This window comes from Anser cygnoides, chromosome 4 (genome assembly GCF_040182565.1).
Source record: "Anser cygnoides isolate HZ-2024a breed goose chromosome 4, Taihu_goose_T2T_genome, whole genome shotgun sequence".
In the NCBI taxonomy this organism is placed as follows: Eukaryota; Metazoa; Chordata; class Aves; order Anseriformes; family Anatidae; genus Anser; species Anser cygnoides.
In genome coordinates, this window is record NC_089876.1 from 22,678,581 (window position 1) to 22,697,777 (window position 19,197).

Sequence of the window (19,197 nt, forward strand, 5' to 3'; positions counted from 1 at the left end):
TAGAGGTAGCATTACTTTTCTGTCAAGAAAATTGTCCTACTTTTCCTTTTAAGTCTCATGTGCTTTCATACTTTCAAATAATCTAAGTTTACTATCATGTCAGTTTTTTGCTGCTAAAGAAATACACAAAAACAGACTTCAAAGCCATCTTTGTTCTGCACATACATATCAAAGAAAACATCTATTTTATTTTGCTGCATCAAAGGCTATTAAGTGCTATTTTAACATTAGAGAAATAATACAATTTGACATTCCGTGAACTTAATGTTCATCAACGTGCCTTCATTAATTCCTTTCCTAGATTTTAACTTTTTGAAGTTACATCAAAACTTCAGAAATTATATACACAAAGATATATATATATGCACGCACATATATGTGCATATATATATATATACTCACAGACACAGACTTGCCTAACACAGAATTTTATTCAGAAAGGATTAAAAGCATCTAATTATGATTGTCATTCCATAAGAATTCTTTAACAGATGATAGTTCTATTAATTATGGGTTTATAGTTCTTTTAACTTACACAATCACCCTACAGCTTCTACAGTTCTCTGATTTTTTTTTTTCTCCTTTGATACATTTATGGAAATCTTAAGCCTTCGTGTAAAATTCTGACGTTGAAGTATTTTTAAGCCCTTCTTGAGGTTAATCAAAGTCACTTAAAAGCAATCCCTAAAAGCTCCTTCACTACATAGCAAATGAATCTTTCTTCACAAACACATTTTAGAATAATGACATGGATTTAGAATCTCAAGTAAAGTGTGACCCTGATACTCATTAGTGGAGAGATAATTTATACTTGTGAAGCTGCCTGTGGTGTTCAGGACAGAAAGTGTTATGTTTCTAAAATAAACTTCTTTGCTTAACTGGTCTCTTCCCGCAGTAGTACCATATAGCATTAAGAACTCTTATTTCTTTAGTGTTATTTCCTCTATTACATGGAATGACTGAACATTCTTTTTGCATAACTCTGATTATACATGGTCCTTGATGATGTAAGACATAGAGTTCAATGTTTTCACTTGGACACCCAAAATACCACTTGATAATTACCTTATGACCTATTCAAATTATAACCTAATCAACTCACAATCTATTATTGAGACAATCTATGTTGCTAAAAAAAGTACTGTTAGGCACAGATAATCAATGATACTATAAGCACTCTTGATTTTTTTCTACAGTTGTCCATAAGTTTTTATATATAAAGATAACTAGCATTTTTGTGTATTTTACAGGGAAAAAAAAATGAAATAAATGAAGAAAACACATTGGAAAATACAGAAGTTAAGATAATACAGTAAATTAAAGTCAACAGAAAATAAAAAAAAATTGCAAAGCAATGATAAATTTAAATTCATCCAATTTAGCTAAGGCAAAAATATTTGTTTCAAAATTATTCTGTGCAATAAACTTTTTGAAAATTTTACTATTGAAAGAAAAAAATAATCATTCTACACTTTCATCTATTGTTTATTTAGTTGCATTATTTATGTTGCCTGTCATGTCTTTCTTTACCCACCCAGCACACCAGTTTCAGGGAATCATGGAACAATTCAGATTGCAAGGTGATCTGGCGGTCACCTCTGCCAATCCACTGCTCAGAGCAGGTCTAGAGCAGATCACTTTGCTCACAGCTATGGACAGTCAGGTGTTGAACATCAGACAACCTTTTACAGTATTTGATCATCATTACTGTCATCTGATCATCATTACATTAAGAAAAATATTCCAAATACCTAAGTAGAATTTCCCCTGTTCCAATTTATGTTCATTGTTTTTTCTTCTATCAGTGTGTACCTCTGTGAAGAGTCTGGCTCCATCCTATCCGTATCCTCTAGTAAGATGGTTGTAAGCAACAAGGTCTCCTCTGGGCCTTTGATCCTCAAGGCTGAAAAATCAAGTTCCCTCAGCCTCTCCCTCTATATCCTGTACTTCAGCCCTCTTGGGTGAAGTGGACATCTTGATGGCCTCTCCTGTGGCTTTGCTCTGGCCTTGCTATCAACCTTGCTACAGTATGTCAATATCCTTCTTGCACTGAGGAGCATGGATTCAACATCGGATGTGGTCTCACAAGTGCCAAAATAAACACTTCCTCCCAATCACTTTCCTATCACTCATATATGTTTAGAAATGGCTTCTAAGAGGATTTGCTCCCTTGCATAGGAACTGGGGTGAGGCTGGTCCCCTTGTAGTTAACTGGATCTCCCTTCCTGCCCTTCTTGAAGATGATGTGACATCTGCCTTCTGTACCAGGAAGCTCCCTGCTTGCCTTTTGCAGGTGAGCAGCCTCACAACGACATCACCCCTCCCTTCAAGCTGCTGAACCAGCTTCTCCACAGCTGAAATACAGGACCGAAGGCAGGAAGACAGACTGTCTTTGTACTGCCAGAGCTGGCCAGCCAGTGCATCCACCGTTCGTCCCTCTCTGTCTTTCTAGGTTATTACTACCAATGACTTGGCATACGACAATGGTGCACACTGTACAAACTTACGCCACATGGGTCATGTGCACTGGACTTCATCTGGATCTCTGGACACCTGCTCATTGTCCAGGTCACCTTCAGAAGCCTTTTATGCCACCAACCTACTCCCACTGACCTGCTGGCGTCCGAGAGGCTTAAACTACCTCTAACTCTTTTTATCATGTACTGTGGGCTCTGTTTCAGTCCCACAGACTCTTCTTGAGGGCTCAGGACCCAAAGAGACAGAGGGAAAGCCTTCCCAGTGAAAACAGACTAAAAAGGTATTGAGTACTTCAGCCTTTTCCTTGCCCCTTGTCACTAAGTCCCTTCATCCACTATGCAATGGGCCCACTCATTCCCCACCCTTCCTTCTCCTGACAATGTACTTAGAGAAACCCTTTGTGTTGCACTTACTCCCTTTGCTAGCATCAGCTCCAGCTGAGAATTTGCTTTCCTCACTCTGTTCCTACATAAGTGCTCAATATCTTTGCATTTCCATGTAGCCTGTCCCTGCTTCTGTCACGAGTACTTCCTTTTCGTGCCTGAGCTCAGTCAGGAACACACCATTTTTGTGCATTCTTGTGCCTTCTGAAGAGGTTGTACTTAAGAAAAGCCAGCTCTCCAGGGTCCCTTTGCCCTCCAGGGCAGTTTCCCATGGTATCAGCCTAAGCAGGTCCCTAAGCAGGCTGAAATACACTCTTCTGAGCTCGAGTTGTAATTCCAGTACTGTCTCGTTCGCTCCTCTTGGAATCTTAAATTCCACAGCCTCTGCCATGCAAACTGCATAGTAATTTGTTTGCAGACACTCTCCACTGTGCTCCCTAAGGAGCAACGAAACACAAATGGCAACTGCATGCCAATGCCTGCCAGTCTGGGGTAAGGCACACCCCATTGGGTCCCCTGAGCCTGCAAGCCCATCAGAACAGAGCATCACCTGACAACAGTCACTCAGCTTGCGGCCGCTGTTACCACTGCATGCTCCAGCCACCTTCTCTGCCCTCAGAGCAAATGAAAGCTGCACACAGGTGTCTGCACAGACAGCAAAGCACAGTTTACTACATGTCACATGAAAATTTGCTCAACACCTGTGTTTTTAATCAAATCAGGATTGAAGCAGTTTATTACAGAATTACTGACAAGCAGTCAGTTAATGACACATTCAGGATCAGTATCAGCAATACAACAAATAGACCACAATTCTGGACACTTACAAACAGTTGTAACTCCCTTTAATTTATACAGATTCCTCTGTTGCTAATCCCAAAATGATGTAATCCTTCTCCAGGCATATGCACTCAAAACCCCACTTATTCACACAGTTGCATGCACATGCAACCCCTCTCACAGGACATGTGGATTGCAGGCAGACCCTCACTCTTGCCACTGCAGGGTCCCCTACTTGCTCACGCCTGTGTTGGAGATGCAGGGGCTCCGGCTTTATGCATTCCTGCAACCTGATAATGCACACAGCAGTGAGAAAGCCCTTGCAAGAACACACATGCCCTCCTGAGGTGTGGATCTCCACATGCTGTGCCCCATGCTGTCACTCCAAGATCTGGTGCAGGCTCCTCGTGGTGCCTGGTCAGAAGCTGTTATGTCCTGTTTGACTCTGGCTGCATTCCCACTTCTATCTTCCTCCGTTAGAAATCTTCATGCTTATTTTGTACCTCTTTTCAAGCTTTCTAATTTCTAGTTACTGTCCAATTTGGTTGATAATACTGTCCGTAACATTATTGGATTTGGAGCAAATGCCCACCAGACATTTTCAGGTGTTCCATTCACAGGCATTCCTCAGGCTCTCATGCTCATGTTAGCAGCTGTTGCTATCCAGGACAATTTACCAAGGGACAGGGGGTTGTGCAGGCATTTCTAGCTACTAAATTAAAGGAAAACCCTCTAAAATGCAAAATTTAATAACACTTGAAAAATATTGTTTACATGAATATTCTTCCTTTAAATTCACATATTTCCCTTTCCTTACAAACTTCCCGCAATGTCCAAGTGCAAAGGGGAATCACTAAACTACTAATAGGTTAATTCCATAGATAAAATAAGATAAAGACCATGAGCAACCTGCTATAACTGCTTTCTAGCCCAACTCCTTCGGACTACATGACTCTGAAATTCTAAATATATATTTAGATATGAGAGAAATACATAGTCTACAACAACAAAGATATAGAAATTTGACCATTTCTCATTATTGGCAGCTGTAATAAAATTATGTTTAAAAGGATTACCAGCCCCTTGTACTGTCAATTACATCATTATCATGATTATTTTCATAGCATTTATACTCCATATACCTAGTTTATAGTTATTATATGTGATTACATTATCAATGCCTGTCACTAGCAAATGAAGCTGAATGCAGTCTGTAGGACTGAGCTCCAAAGGATGTATTTGTATTGACTAACTTGGGAAATAAAGGCGTGATGCAAAATCACTGGGGCAAGAAAACTCCCTGTTTTATAACTTCATACTGCCAAGACTGCTCATGAGCAGTTCAGAATAGTTGGGAAAAAAGAACTCCTTACATAACCTTTACTTAGGTATGAATTCATAGGAAAAGAGAATGCATAAGTAGAAGATTTAGAAATGATATATTTATTTGAATGTTTGTCCTCTCCCAGCACTGTGCACTACTTCACACCTCTTAATAGATTGTCAGATCTGGTTAGCAATGTGCATGGGATTGTTTAACCCCCTACCTGCAACGTACAGTAAATATTATTACAACAGTATGACTGCTTCATGAGATGCTAATAAACTGATTTATATGAAAACCACTGGAATTCCATAGGCTTCTGAAACTGTATCATGCTTTTAATCAGCAGCTTCAGTTCAGCCTAAGCTACATAGCACCAACCCAGTGTAGCTCTTCAAGGAGCTGTATGGACTGTAGTAACCACTCTGAAGTAATAACATGAATCCAACGAGAAAAAACAAAAATCTCATTTTTTTTTCCCTTGAAGCAGAACTTAGCATTAATTTTTTAACTACTGTCAATATATACAGCAAAACTTATCTCCTTGGCAGTACATTTAGACAGAAAGACAAGATATTCAATAGGCTTAGTTATTCTATTTAATTCATTTTAACAGCAGGTTTTTGAAAGATTAGCACAGTAGTCATTCCATAATTAGTAGAACATGACACATATTTTCTTTTGGGAAATATTCTGCATGATGTCTTGAGCCTGAAGTGCTTAGCTCTACCTTAATGGCAATGGCACTTTAATTTTTATCATAGTTTCTCTCTCTGATCTGTTAAAACATTGCTTGGATTAACAACAAATTCTTAGCTCCATATATATGGATATCTATATATATCACTTTTTTCCATAGTTATTCTGAGTGGAGGAGTTTTATGAATTTGTGAATTTGAACATAGGTCCCTTCATTCACACAGTTCCTATGTTTGATGAAGATGCCCTACTTGAAGTTAGGCCTTAGTATTCAACTGAACTTTCAGAGAGACCACTGCTGAAAAGTAATTACAAATATATTTGTAAATTATATGAGATCAACCTTAACATTATATAAATATTTAATATTTAATAAAATCACTGATCATTAATTTAATAAAATCATTAGTTGTAACTGTGGAATGGCAAGTGTAGCTGTAAAGCAACAGCGTGTTCTTGGGAGTCTTTTCTTTACAAATTATTCCATCAGTTTTATTCATTATCTTCTCTATCCATAATGATCTGTTATCAATTTAATATGTCTTTAGCCAACTTTTAGACTGCAAAGCAGAAAAGCCTACATACCTAAACTATTACACTGATTACTTGCAGCATATTCATCAGATGCAAAACTCTTGAAGGATTGTAGTTCAAAACTTCTTGAGGACAATGTTGGTAACTTTGAATCTCGTGGAAGAAATTTGTTCAAACTATAGAAAGAAGCCGCAAAACAACCATGTCTCGCTCTGGTAAATTACTGGTCATACAGAGCAGTATGCAGAGTTGCTTCACCCAAAGCAACCCAATCTGAAGATTTTCCCGAGTAGTTTAAGAACAGCCCAATGAAAAAAGAAGCCTTAGGGAATATGTTATATATCTTATTGTCCATAGCAGCATCGGTATGTGAAGGAGACGTGTTTACTAAGGCACCATTTATAACTTTTGTCAATGGAGTTCAAAAAGTCTTCTACCATCAAGGACTTAATTATGTTTTGGTGCACACTCAGGTGCGCATGTTAACTTTGGGGTGAAATGATTCTTTGGTATTTATCTTTAGATGAAATACCATTTATTCTTATAGTTTCAGGACTGCAAACAATTCCCTGTACTTCTAAATACATACAGACATACAGAACCTAGAGTTCTCAGTTGACCAAAATCTTACACATTTCAGTAACAGTACATAAATAAATGATTTATTTATTTTTTTTAATCACACTATTTCTAATATCTTCTAGATAGCATCTACTATCTTATGAAGATAGTATCTTTGGTTAAAACAACTAACACCGTAGTCTTTAGACACTAAACCGTACTGTATACATTTTCAGTCCTGAACTCAGGACACAATTTGATAACATGATCTGGTAAGTAATTTTGTGTTTTATGTTCTTCTGAGTCTCTCAGAAAACACTTTTAATTATTTACAATAATGAATAATGTCAGGTGGAGATAATATGTGTTGCATATGAAAAGACTGAATTACAAAATGACAATTCAAATTCAATAATAAATGTTTTTCTTTAGATTATAGCTTCTTCTAAAAATAAATCAATCTAACTGGCAAACAATAAGCAGCTCCTATCTAATAAAAACTGAATTTCTTTGGACAAATGCATCAGCCATGTGAAGAATGTGTGGAAGAAACAAATCTTAAACCAGTTTTCACTCTTGTGCAATTACTACAGTTCAAGCAAAGGGTAATATTCTATGCAAATAGTACAGGATTAAATGCCTTCATAAGCTTATTTTATATACATCATAATGGTTTATTATTCTTTGTAAATCATGTTCATTCAAGAAGAGACTATAAATAGGAAGGCTGAAATAAAGTACCTGAAAGCTAAGAAAAACAACTGTGATGAGACTGTCTTTGCATATTACAGCTATATATTTATAAATATTTCACCAATAAAAATAATAATAATAAAAAATAATAATAATAAGTAAGAATAGATAAGAAGAATGTCATAGATTAGAGAGTAGCTGAATATGTTATATATTTCCAAGTCTGTTTAGGCTGATGCAGACCTAAGATCCTTAGAATGATTGGTGGAAAGTGGGAGCCTTTAGCAGTTGTCTTGGAAATGTTTTAAAGAACACCTGAGATTTCAATAAATAAGCATCATCATACTTCTCATCTTTAAAAGGTAAGAATCAAGTGTTTATATTTATAGAACTCTTGCTTGAAATAAATTCCTAAAAAGGAAAAAAAAAAAAAAAAAGAGAGAGAGAGAGAACAAACTGCCTTAAATACTGGAAGAAACAGAAAGAAATGAGAAGTCAGTAAGGATTTATCATGAACATATGAACAAATGCTGTCAACCAATCTAATCTCCTTTTATGACATGATAGGAGACCCTAGGAAGAAAGGAAAAGCAGCAGATGTCATAACTTGACTTTCCTAATGCTTTTGATGTGACATTCTGATAAACAAGTTAGAAAAGCATGGTGTGGATGAAAGGGGTGTAAACCAGCTGGAAAGTATAGTTAGAAAGCAGTTTTGGCAGTTCCCTGTCAAAATGGAGGCCCTCATCAAGACTGGTTCTGCAAGGCATCGATCTTTTATTTATTATTTTTGTGAATGGTAGAATAAAGGGAATACTTACAGAAGTGGCACATGGAGTGAAACCTTCTGGGAGTGTTAGAAGATAGGACTTGAATGGAGAGTCCCACACAGACCAGCCAGAGGAGTAGCATGTGAGGAAGAAGCAGGGCAGAACTCAGTATGGACAATGGTCTACACCTGAAAAAGAGAGCTCAGCCACCTACATATGGTAGGGAGTAACCAGCTAGGCAGCAGTAGTTCACAGGCAACCTGGGAAATTAGTAAATGTAAACTGAACAGAAGTTGAAATGTCATCTTGCACAGGAGGGAGATCTCATGCTACGTTTATGACATAGAAAGTAAGCTTTTTCTCTCACATTAGTAAGCCTCATTTGGAGCGCTGCACTTAGTTTTAGGCACCAGCTGGAAGTAGCCAGGAGAAACAAGAATGATCAGAGACATATCTGAAGAAAGATTGAATGAATAATGTTTGCTAAACTTAGGGAAAAGAATGAGGAAAGAACACAATAAACTTTTAAGAGTAACTGGAAAAAAGAAAAAAAAAAAAAAAACAAGCCCATGGAGGGTGAAACAGGGTTACCACCAATAAGCAAAGGAACTCAGAACTATCTTACACAGATCCTATGGAAGCTATGATTTTCCAGAGCCATATAAATTGCCCTTAAAAATGTCTGAACATGTCCTTACTTGTATTGCAGAATACATAGATCCTGCCTTAGGGTAAGCAAATGGCTTGAATGAGTTCTATTCTCCCTTCTTTTTGTATGCTTGGACACCAGAACAGGCATTTAAAATCTTAATACCCACATAATGGAGGAAGTAAAAACATTTTGCAAGTAGTTCTTGCAAGGAGTCTAGGAATTCATTCCTTGCCAGTGACTTGAAGTATTCAGTTTACACTGATTAATTGCTTTTATTCTGTGGAAAAAAAAACTTGTGGAACTAATGATAATGCTAATTTTTGCATTTCAATGCTTTGAAATGACAATAGCATGATAAAGATGGGTCTCATTACTTTCTGCATATTATAAAAGCCACAGAACATGCACATAGCAGATTTCTGAGTCAGAAAATAAACTTACCCCCTACGCATAATATTTGTTTTGGTCCATTTATGTCTGAGTCTGTTTTTAAGCTAGTTGTGCCAAATGCAGAGAGAGAGAACTTGGTATAGTTAGAAATGTAAATCCATGTTTAACTCAGCACAAAGTGAGTTTGAAAAAACACCAGACGTATTTCACACACTAATTTTATTGAATCACATTTCTCTAATGATTATGGAAATATCTGGAAATGGACTCATAAATGTACTCATTGTGGTTGGAGTAAAATTTTCTTTGCTAGTGCCAGGAGTAGTTTCCAAATACTATCTTTTAAGTGTAATAAATCTGTACCAAAACAGAAAAAAAATACTAAGTATCTAAACTGAGTTTTAAAAAAATGCCTGAGAGAGCTGAATGCATCCTTCCTTTTTGGTAAATTTGTGACTACATTCTTTTATACATACTTTTATGTAGTCCTGGAAAGTATTAGATCTGAACCAATTCAGAAATGATTAAAGATATCTGGACAAAACATTGTTTATGTAGGCAGATACTTACTGTTTTATGTTTTGAATATGAGAAATAAACTTATATTTCAAGATATATTAAATAGTAAGCAGAATAATAAGTAAGCACAGATCTCCTCTGCCTCCTCTTTCAATACTCCTGAAGCTCAATATTTTAATCTCTATACACAAAATATGTATATTCTCTACGAGATGATTAACACGTCATGCTGCTCATGTGTGACAACCTTTTATCATCTTTTTAAGATAGTACGCAGTCACATTTCTTCTGAACTCTTCCAGATTAAAATTCTGAATGGTTCCACAATGTAGATTAAATATATCAAGCCAGTTCAATATTTGTTTACCACTCAGTTCTATACTGGTCTGCTTCTTTAACCACACTGGGTTTCTACCTGCAGGGCTGATGGCAGTATTTGCTTGCTTGCCGTGGGTTAGCCCTGGCTAACAGCAGAACCCAGATGCTCACTCACTCCCTGCCGTCAACTGGACAGGCAGATGAAACAGGAGATTGAGATAAAGACAGGGACAGCACATACCAGCTACCACTGCAGGCAAAACAGACTCCACATGGGGATAATTACCTTAATTCATTGCCAATGAACATAGATTTGGGTAGTGAGAAACAAAAAGGCAAGCAATAAAACCCCCCTTTCCTCCCCCTTTCCCCAGGCTCAGAGCCACTCCTTCACCCCCAGCTTTTCTATCCGTGCCCAAGCTGCAGTGGCCAGGTTGGGGTAACAGTACACAGCAGTTTCTCTCTGCTGCTCCTTCTTTCTCACACCTCTTCCCTGCTTCAGCATGGGCTCTTCACAGGCTGCGGTTCCACTAGGAGGATCTGCCTGCTCCATGATCTGCTGAGGAATACCTGCAGCACTTTAATTTTCCCCATGATGAGTCTGTTTTGCCTGCTATAGTTTTTGGTCTTAAACACCTGCAATCGAGGCAAAACAGGCACTAGTAAGTAAATTTAAGATTCAGAATCTGAATTTTGAGGTAGATTCCTCAATGCCACAATGTCTGATCTGGCCAAAGGATGTCACAGATGCAGTCATCAAGAGAGCAGTGTTCTGAGATTAACCAACTTCTTGGCATCATCCAAGAATGTGCCTTCCAAGGTAATGACACTATTGGAGTTTCACAGATTGTGAAGTCTGGACTTCACCAGGTAAAGTGTCTCCTGTCCTGTCCTGTCCTGTCCTGTCCTGTCCTGTCCCCTCCTCCTCCTCCTCCTCCTCCTCCTCCTCCTCCTCCTCCTCCTCCTCCTCCTCCTCCTCCTCCTCCTCCTCCTCCTCCTCCTCCTCCTCCTCCTCTCCTCGTCCTCGTCCTCGTCCTCGTCCTCTCATCCTCATCCTCATCCTCATCCTCATCCTCCTTTTTCTTTTTTCCATGCTCACAGTTTCTACACATATCATCAGAAATGTGCCATACAGCTTCCCAGTTTTTCCATAACAAGATTCACTGGTGAGATGTTGAATTGTCTCAGCAAATGATGCATCTCACTTCAAATAGAAGCATAGAATGGCTCAGGTTGGGAACGTCACCCAGTTCCAACCCCCCTGCCATGGGTAGGGATGCCACCCATTAGATCAAGTTGCTGAGGGCCTCATCCAATCTGGCCTTGAACACCTCCAAGGATGGGGCATCCACAACCTCTCTGGGCAACCTGTACCATTGCCTTACCACTCTCTGAGTGAAGAATTTCCTCCTAACATCTAATCTAAATCTCCCCTATTCTAGTTTAAATCAATTCCCCCTTGTCCTGTCATTATCTGACAGAGCAAAAAGTTGCTCTCCATCTTTTTTTATAAGACCCCTTTTAAGTACTGAAAAGCTGTAATAGAGAAAAAAAATTCTGTTTATGGAAGATACCCAGAAAGGCATTAAGACTGACAAGATGATTAGAAAGTAAAAGTTTTCAAGGAGAAAAATTCTTCACCAAGAAAGTACATAGGGAAGGCTTTCACTGGCTGTTTTTATGGAGCTTCTGAGCCATAAAATACATGAGGACAATAGCAACTGTAAATGGTGGCTCACAAGCCTAATCAGCAAAATAACCTCCCAGAAACTGAAGACATCAGTGTATACAAGTCTTTCAATTTCAGCAGGAAGAAGAGTTTGGAAAAGTAAGTAAAGAGGAAACAAACAACAAATAAACAGGGAAAAAAAAAAAAAGAGAGAGAAAAGAACAACAGTGATAAAGCCAAACAAGTCTTCAGCAAAGGTCATGTTAGGAAGTTTAAGGATAAGTCTACTGAAAGTGAAAGAGCAAAAACTTTAAAAGCCACAAACAGCTATAAGTGCAAGAATTACCAAAAACTTGATCAAGATGAACAAAATAATGAAGCACAAGACAGCAAGGGCTGAGAATATTGTCCTTATCAGAAATAAAACTACTTAAATAGGAAATGTAGTCTGTTCATTCAAACACACATAGAATAAATACAAGAACAGATGTAGCAAGCTGATCATGTGTATTTAATGCCCGTGTACTCCTTAAAGGAGGAACATGCTGATCTTTGTTTTGATTGTCTAATTAAAATTTATTTTGCCTTTAGCTCTTCTTGAAGCTCTTTTTCTTGTTCTTCTTTTTTTTTTTTTTTTTAAAACTCATAACTCTGCTTTCTCACAGCTTCTCAAGGAAGGAGGTTAAAGATGAGAAACAGCTCCCTTGCCATTAGTGTATTTGCTTCGTTGTATCTGACACCTCTGTTATTAAGAGCTGATTCTCTCAGTGATTCACCTCCCAGTTCTACCCAAGAATAACAGGTAACAATATTCAACAGTCTTTAAAATATAATCTTTACAATTATTGCAGTCCATCCATGTAAATATACATTAAAGATCTTTTACTTTAAGGAGCAACTAATTTTTAACATTATAACATTACATAGTATGTACTGTGAATGTAAATACGTTCATCGTAATTACAAAATGACTATTTATCAAATGTCTTTGCTGACAATACTTTGGTTCGTTACTTGATGATAAATTTTCTAATGGAATATATTTATTCAAATTAACTAACACAATTTCACATTTAAAAGTAGTGTTCTTCCATTAATTGTGAAACCACAGATGTGGTCCCAAATGCCAGATGTATTTTTGATTGACTTCCACAGACTTAATTGTTTCTTACTGCTGCATTCCAGCTCAACTACTATTTATTGAGTTTTATGAAACTGACTACGTAAAGGTTCATAGTCTACACTGTACAGAAAATAAGAATATATGAACAGAATGGCCCTTTTTATTATTAGAAAATCTGTGAATCTATGATCTGATATTTTAACAAGAATTAGCAGGAGCCAACTTTACATATGAGATATATAGTAGCTTTCATTCTCTCAGCGAAAATGTTTACAGATGGAGTATCTTTCAAAACACCTTAATAAAAGAGTGAAATAACTACAGTTAGTAAAAAAATAATAATAATAATAATTAAACTCATGTGTGAGTCATATTAAATTAAACTCATAATGTGAGTCTCATAAGACCACTAGTAGATGTATTAAAGTGTATGCATTACGCAAAGAGCACAAGAACCTACCTCTCCCTCTCAGTGGTGTAAATCTGATTCAACATTTTCCATAAAGGAAGGAAGCTGTCTCTCTTCAGGTAGAGAAGAGATAGAAAGTTCAGAAAATCACTCAGAAAAATGACAGCCTGTTCAAAACTGTTTGTCCACTGCTGTCAATCAAAATAATTTATGAAATACTGGACAGCTTTTGTCACGTTTTCCCCATTTTCTGGCTAGCTCTTATTTTAATCTACAACCCTACCCAATGTAAGGAGAGGGCTAATTAAGAGACAGACAAGCTTCTCATTTACTACTGTCAGTCCTACACTGAGTAGAAACAGTAGGCATCTACATTTTCAGACAAAGAAAAGACATTGTCAGCAAGTTATCTTCTGTGATGGATCTTTAATTCTGTCTTTCCCTTCCTGCAGTCAGTTTGCTGAACAGTCTGAAGAAATCTTTAACGTTATCCTTCTATAGCTCCTGATAAGTAGCAAAGTGTAAGGTGAGATGGGGCTTTGGGCAAGGTAGAAATTATATTACTGTGAGATACTGACTGTGTTTGTGTGTCTACTAACTGACATTTTGTTATGAACAGTGGTATGTATCTAGAGATCCCTGTAAGTTTTAGTTACATTTGTATTGAGATTCAGGGAACTTTGGCAAGAGTAAGCAAGTACTAAAAAGATGCATAGGAAGTATGTTGGATTTTTTCTCTTTAAGCATTTGGGAAATGTCACGGCATGTACCGAATGTGGGCTGGTATTAAAATTCTGAACCAGACAAGAAAGATTATCCACAACACAATTAATGAGAACATGTGAAAACCCTTCAGTATGCTCCTTTCCTTACTGCTGACTGTAGATCTGCCCTATGCCTTAATTACATAAATTACAGTAATATTGCAGTAATATAATCAAAGTGAACACCTTACTGGTATGTGTCTGAATAAATTAGTTCAGATAAGTGTTTATCACAAAATATATATGGGAAGAGTAACACAAAGGAGTGCATTGAGAATCTGATGTTTCACTTAGTTATTACCCATAGAAATGTGTTAATTTTGTGGCAATTTTTGATGATAGAAGTACTTTACAAATTGCAGACATGGGTCACACCTTTTAGGAGACAAACTGTTCTACAAAATATCACTCCAGTTCTGGAGAAAGGCTCATAACTAGGGGAGTTTTAAATTGAAGCAAAAAACTTAACATGTACACCTTGGAGACAAGTGTCATCGTTTCTGGATTATGCAGATGCCACTAAGATTTAGTACAGTCCAGTCAGTGTACCATCAGAGAGTTCTGTTTTATTGCATAAGATAGTTTCCATAGATAAGAAGAACACATTCATTTCAGAGAACCTTTTTGACTTAGGTTTTTTACTCACTTACTTACAGTATATAAGAAACAGAGTGTGGCTGCTATATCACCTCCTCCTCTTGGATTCTTTGGAATGTGAATGGAAGAAATCATCAAAGGGGATATCATGCCTCCTTCCTGCCCAAACTGATGACCTTTTTTGAAGAGGTGAATTAGTTGGCACAAAGAATGTGACTGTACGATGCATGACATTTTTTTCCCCCTGAACAGACTATTTGCTATCAATGCAGAAGTAATTGGTGTACAACATGGACTGTACAAGGGGTTCTGCAAATTGAATAGTTTATGTTTGTCTGCAGAATGTGTTCCTCATTAATGAGAGCAAATCCATGCTACAGAGTAACACAGATTCTCAAAATACTTGAAGCTGGAAGGCACCTCTGGAGATCACCAAGACCAGGTTGCTCAGGGCTGCCTCTAGTTAGGTCCAGAGGATCTCCAAGGACAGAAACTCCAAAACTTCTCTGGCAACCTGTTCCAGCATTTTACCACTCCCAGAGTAAAAAAGCATTTTTTATGTTTAACTGGAATTTCCAGTATTTCAGTTTGTACCCACTGCCTCTCATCTTTTCACTGAGTACCACTGGCACATCGCTAGCATCTGAATTTCTGATGAGAACAGACATTTCTAGGTTGATTTGGCAGATATATAATAGCACAAATTAGTGCCCCAGAAAAATGGATGGAAGACGGACGTGAGACTTGCTAGAATTGCTGAAGTAATTTCAGATGGCTGTAATTTTGATCTCTATGCTAGACTTTGAAAGCATGAACAACTTATTTCTTTCAAAAATGGTATCAGATTATTATTAGATCAGAACCACTACATTGTGTCATTTAAAAGGCCAAAACCAAAGCGACCATATTTCTTAACATCAGAAGAACAGCTCCATCTACTGGCACAACTCAGAGCTCTCAGATTCCCCCAGAAGTCTCATCCACAATTGCTTCCATGCCAACTCTTGCTTAGTTTAGCAGGTTACTAACATCTAGAGGTAGTCTACCAGAATGCCTATAAACTTTTTTATTCAGTTTCTGATTACTTAGGATCCAGGTAACATTTTAAGCATAAAAGAAAGAATGTTTTCCATTTTCTCTCTTATTCCAGCCTGAAATAGACAGATGTTTAACCTCATTTCCCACAACGAAGTAGGGACAAATGAGTAGGTAACCCTGCATACTACAGTAAAGGACTTTAGTTTTAATTAAAAAAAAAAAAAAAAAAAAAGCCTAAGTTACTTTAGGCTGAAAAAACTCGATCTGCTATACAATAAACAATCCTACAATTTTACAGCAGTCACTGTATATGGCATCTAAAATGCCTTAAAATATCACTTGCACTTATATTGTTTGAAGAACACAAAAGAACCTTTGTAAGAAATTTATCACCATGTCAACGAGGATTATATTTTTATATTTATATATCAATTAAAGAAAAAAAAAAAAGATTTCTATTGAAACTGCAAGCTTGAACTATCAAAAGCATTTGTGATTCAGTTGTACACAACACCTGGCATGTATGTCTTCGAATACTGTTATGCTTATATTGACACTGTAAGAATTATGCTTCTACAAGCTACTAATAAATACTAAGGATCTATGCCTTTTCAGAAAACTGTTTAATGACCTCATTTTTAAATGGTGTGTCTGACAAATGGCATAAGACTGACCATATCGATTAACAGTATTTTGTTGGATATCTTCATACAGATTATAAAAATTTATCAAAGATAGGTACAGGAAAGACCCATACACACTCTATTTCTTCGAAATTCTAAGAAACACATATAAAAACTAAGAAAAATTTGAGGAGGTTGTAATTTTGTTTTTCCACAGTGATCTAAAGTAGTTTATGAAGCTCCACAAGTTTTAAGGCATAACAGGAAAGGTGAATAAAAATTGAATTTGTTGCACAGGTCGTAAGATACACCGCAGACTCTGGTCTTAAAAGTGCCTGGAGAATAGTCCTTGATATATTGTATTCAGTATTTTTTAAAAAGATAAGTGTCACAAGATGGTAAGGCATGATGGCTGACACTGATCAAAAGCAACCTTTCATCTGATGCGCTCCAGAAAACATAGCAAAACAGTTCCTATTTTTAAGGTCTTAAAAGAGATGTGTTTGCCTTTAACCTGACTTCGACAGTTTTTCAACAGTATTTTTAAATTGATACTTTAAATGTGTTAGCATTTTGAGGGTGATTTTTTTCATTTTTGTTTCTCCTTGCCTTCCCTAGTAAAGTAGAGTAATTTGAAGGATCTGCATGAGGGTAAGTATCTTTTTTTTCTTTATGGCTATCTTTACCTTCCTCCCTGGAAAGATTCCTACTCTCTCTCACTTGCATAAACGGAAAGTGATTGAGCAGGAGTGCGGAGAGCAATTTTTGAGATTATTGCTGCTGGGAGGTCATGTATACTTTGTGGCCTTCCTTAGTGACCATTGAGATCTGTACAGGCACAAGGTAAGAAGGGAGGCTGCTCAAGCTTGATAGACTCCGTCATGACATGCACTGGAAATGCAGACCTTGCTCTTCTCTAAAGGCTGTCATTCTAATCAGCTATTTATTTTGCGAGTGCTCTGAGGTTGATTTGCTTGCAGAAAAGTTTCTCAAGGCAATTATGCCTGTCATCACCACACTGTCTAGAACTTATCTGAGCAAAATTAGAAAAATAAGAAATTAGAAAAGTATGTCTATAGCAAAATGAGTTCATTTAGAGTATAAATACCCTTACAATTTCAGGGAGGTTACTAACCTTAGAACAATATCCAAATCCAAAGTACAGGTTGTGTTTACCTCCCTATTAAATATACTCTCTTGAAACTAGATTTTGCTTCTTAGACCTTGTATTGGCAGTGATTAATTCCTATGGCAGATAGATTTGATTTCAGGATATGTGTGTTTCGTTCCACTACCATAGTAATTGTGAGACTATCAGTCAATGCTTGCAAAATCCATTGAGATACTTAGCTGAAAGATGATGTTGCTATAGAAATTTGTACTGTTTGTCCTTATTCTCATATAATGAAGGTAAAAGAATAAAGACATCCAGCAATGAAACAAAAAGTTCCTGATAACGCCATTAATGTAAAGCTTTTACAGTGTTTTGGTGGCTTGATTCCTTCTTGCTTACTATTTTTCCACAGTAATTGGAATTTAAGTGTGCAGTAAACTAATTCTCCTGAGTTTACTTAGCAGGATTTCTGTTCACAGCCATATACTGTAGTTTGCATTAAAAGGGTAATGACAAAAGTCGTATGTTGAGTTTAAAATTTTGCATATAATAGAGTGGTGCAAATCCCATTACTCAACCAACATCTGCCCTTGGTCCCTTAATCAAAATCTCCTGTATCATGCTCTTCCTGTAAATCTTCAAAGCAGAACAGCTTGTGACTGTTCTGGGGGGAAAGAGTATTTCCCTTGGGCAGCCATATAATTTGAGGCCCCTTCATAATCAATTAATTGCCACATGTCTTCTGTTTTGCCGTATCTATCCCTCCTGAATAAAAATTCACATCAGGGTTCTCAAGCAGTAAGAGGTCATGAAAAAGGAAAGACAGAAAGGACAGAAAATCCAAACTGAAACAAAAACCTGGCTGATCTAAATGGGATTTACTTGTGAAATGATAAACCAAAGAATTTTCTAGGGGAATTAGATGGTGCTGAACAACACATATTCAAAATGTTAGCTAGCAGCAGACAAGTACCCGGAGGAAGGAGTACTTGCAGCACTCCAATAACTGGCAGATTCATAGGAACAAATGCCAACAGCACAGAAGATAACCAGAAGTTCAAACAAACAAACAAACAAAACCCCATCTTGTATCTAGAATGCCTACAAAAGAGTTAAGCAGTCTTTTATGGGGGATAGATGATACTCTATTTATGAACTAAAAATACTGTCACAACTTTTTTTGTTATTTCTGTTTCAGTAAAATATCAATACTGGGCTCTGATAAGAATTAAAAAAAATCAGTGGGAAACAATCCAACAATGTATTTAGCATTTTTTGTACAAAGTCAGTTCCATCTGGAATATAATCATAGAATCATAGAATAAGATCACAATCTAAGTATTTAGTTAAGAATCTCACTTCATAAGATATCTCATCTGCCTTATCATGCAGGGTCAAAAATATGTGTAATATTAATACATAAATTTCCTCAAATAGTTGTGCAATCTAATCTAACTAGCTTGAGTATTAATAGAAATTAATGTGTGGCTTTCACATGTGCTAAGGATCAGAATTAAACAAACAAACAAAAACAGAGACTATGAGACATATACAACTGGCTAATACATAATAAAGACCAACACTGTATCCACATCTCTTGCACTTCAAATAATCACAGACTGACTTTGCTGAGAAGACCCATTCTATGTTCTACTAGCTAACCAGCTGTTCGATGTTATAGTCTAGTTTTGGCATTCCTTCTAGTGCTGCACAGTAAATAAGCTTCCCTCTGATTATCTTTGAATGTAATATTACAATC

At 36.9% G+C, this 19,197-nt stretch overlaps 1 long non-coding RNA gene across 1 annotated transcript; it reads left to right on the forward strand.

Annotated features, from left to right (window-relative positions):
- The first annotated feature begins 10,887 nt into the window (after window positions 1-10,887).
- LOC106039082 (uncharacterized) lies at window positions 10,888-16,295 on the forward strand. The gene is made up of 4 exons (XR_001209031.3): window positions 10,888-10,971; window positions 12,436-12,572; window positions 13,755-13,828; window positions 14,723-16,295. It is a non-coding gene; the product is annotated as an uncharacterized lncRNA (long non-coding RNA).
- Window positions 16,296-19,197: the final 2,902 nt, after the last annotated feature.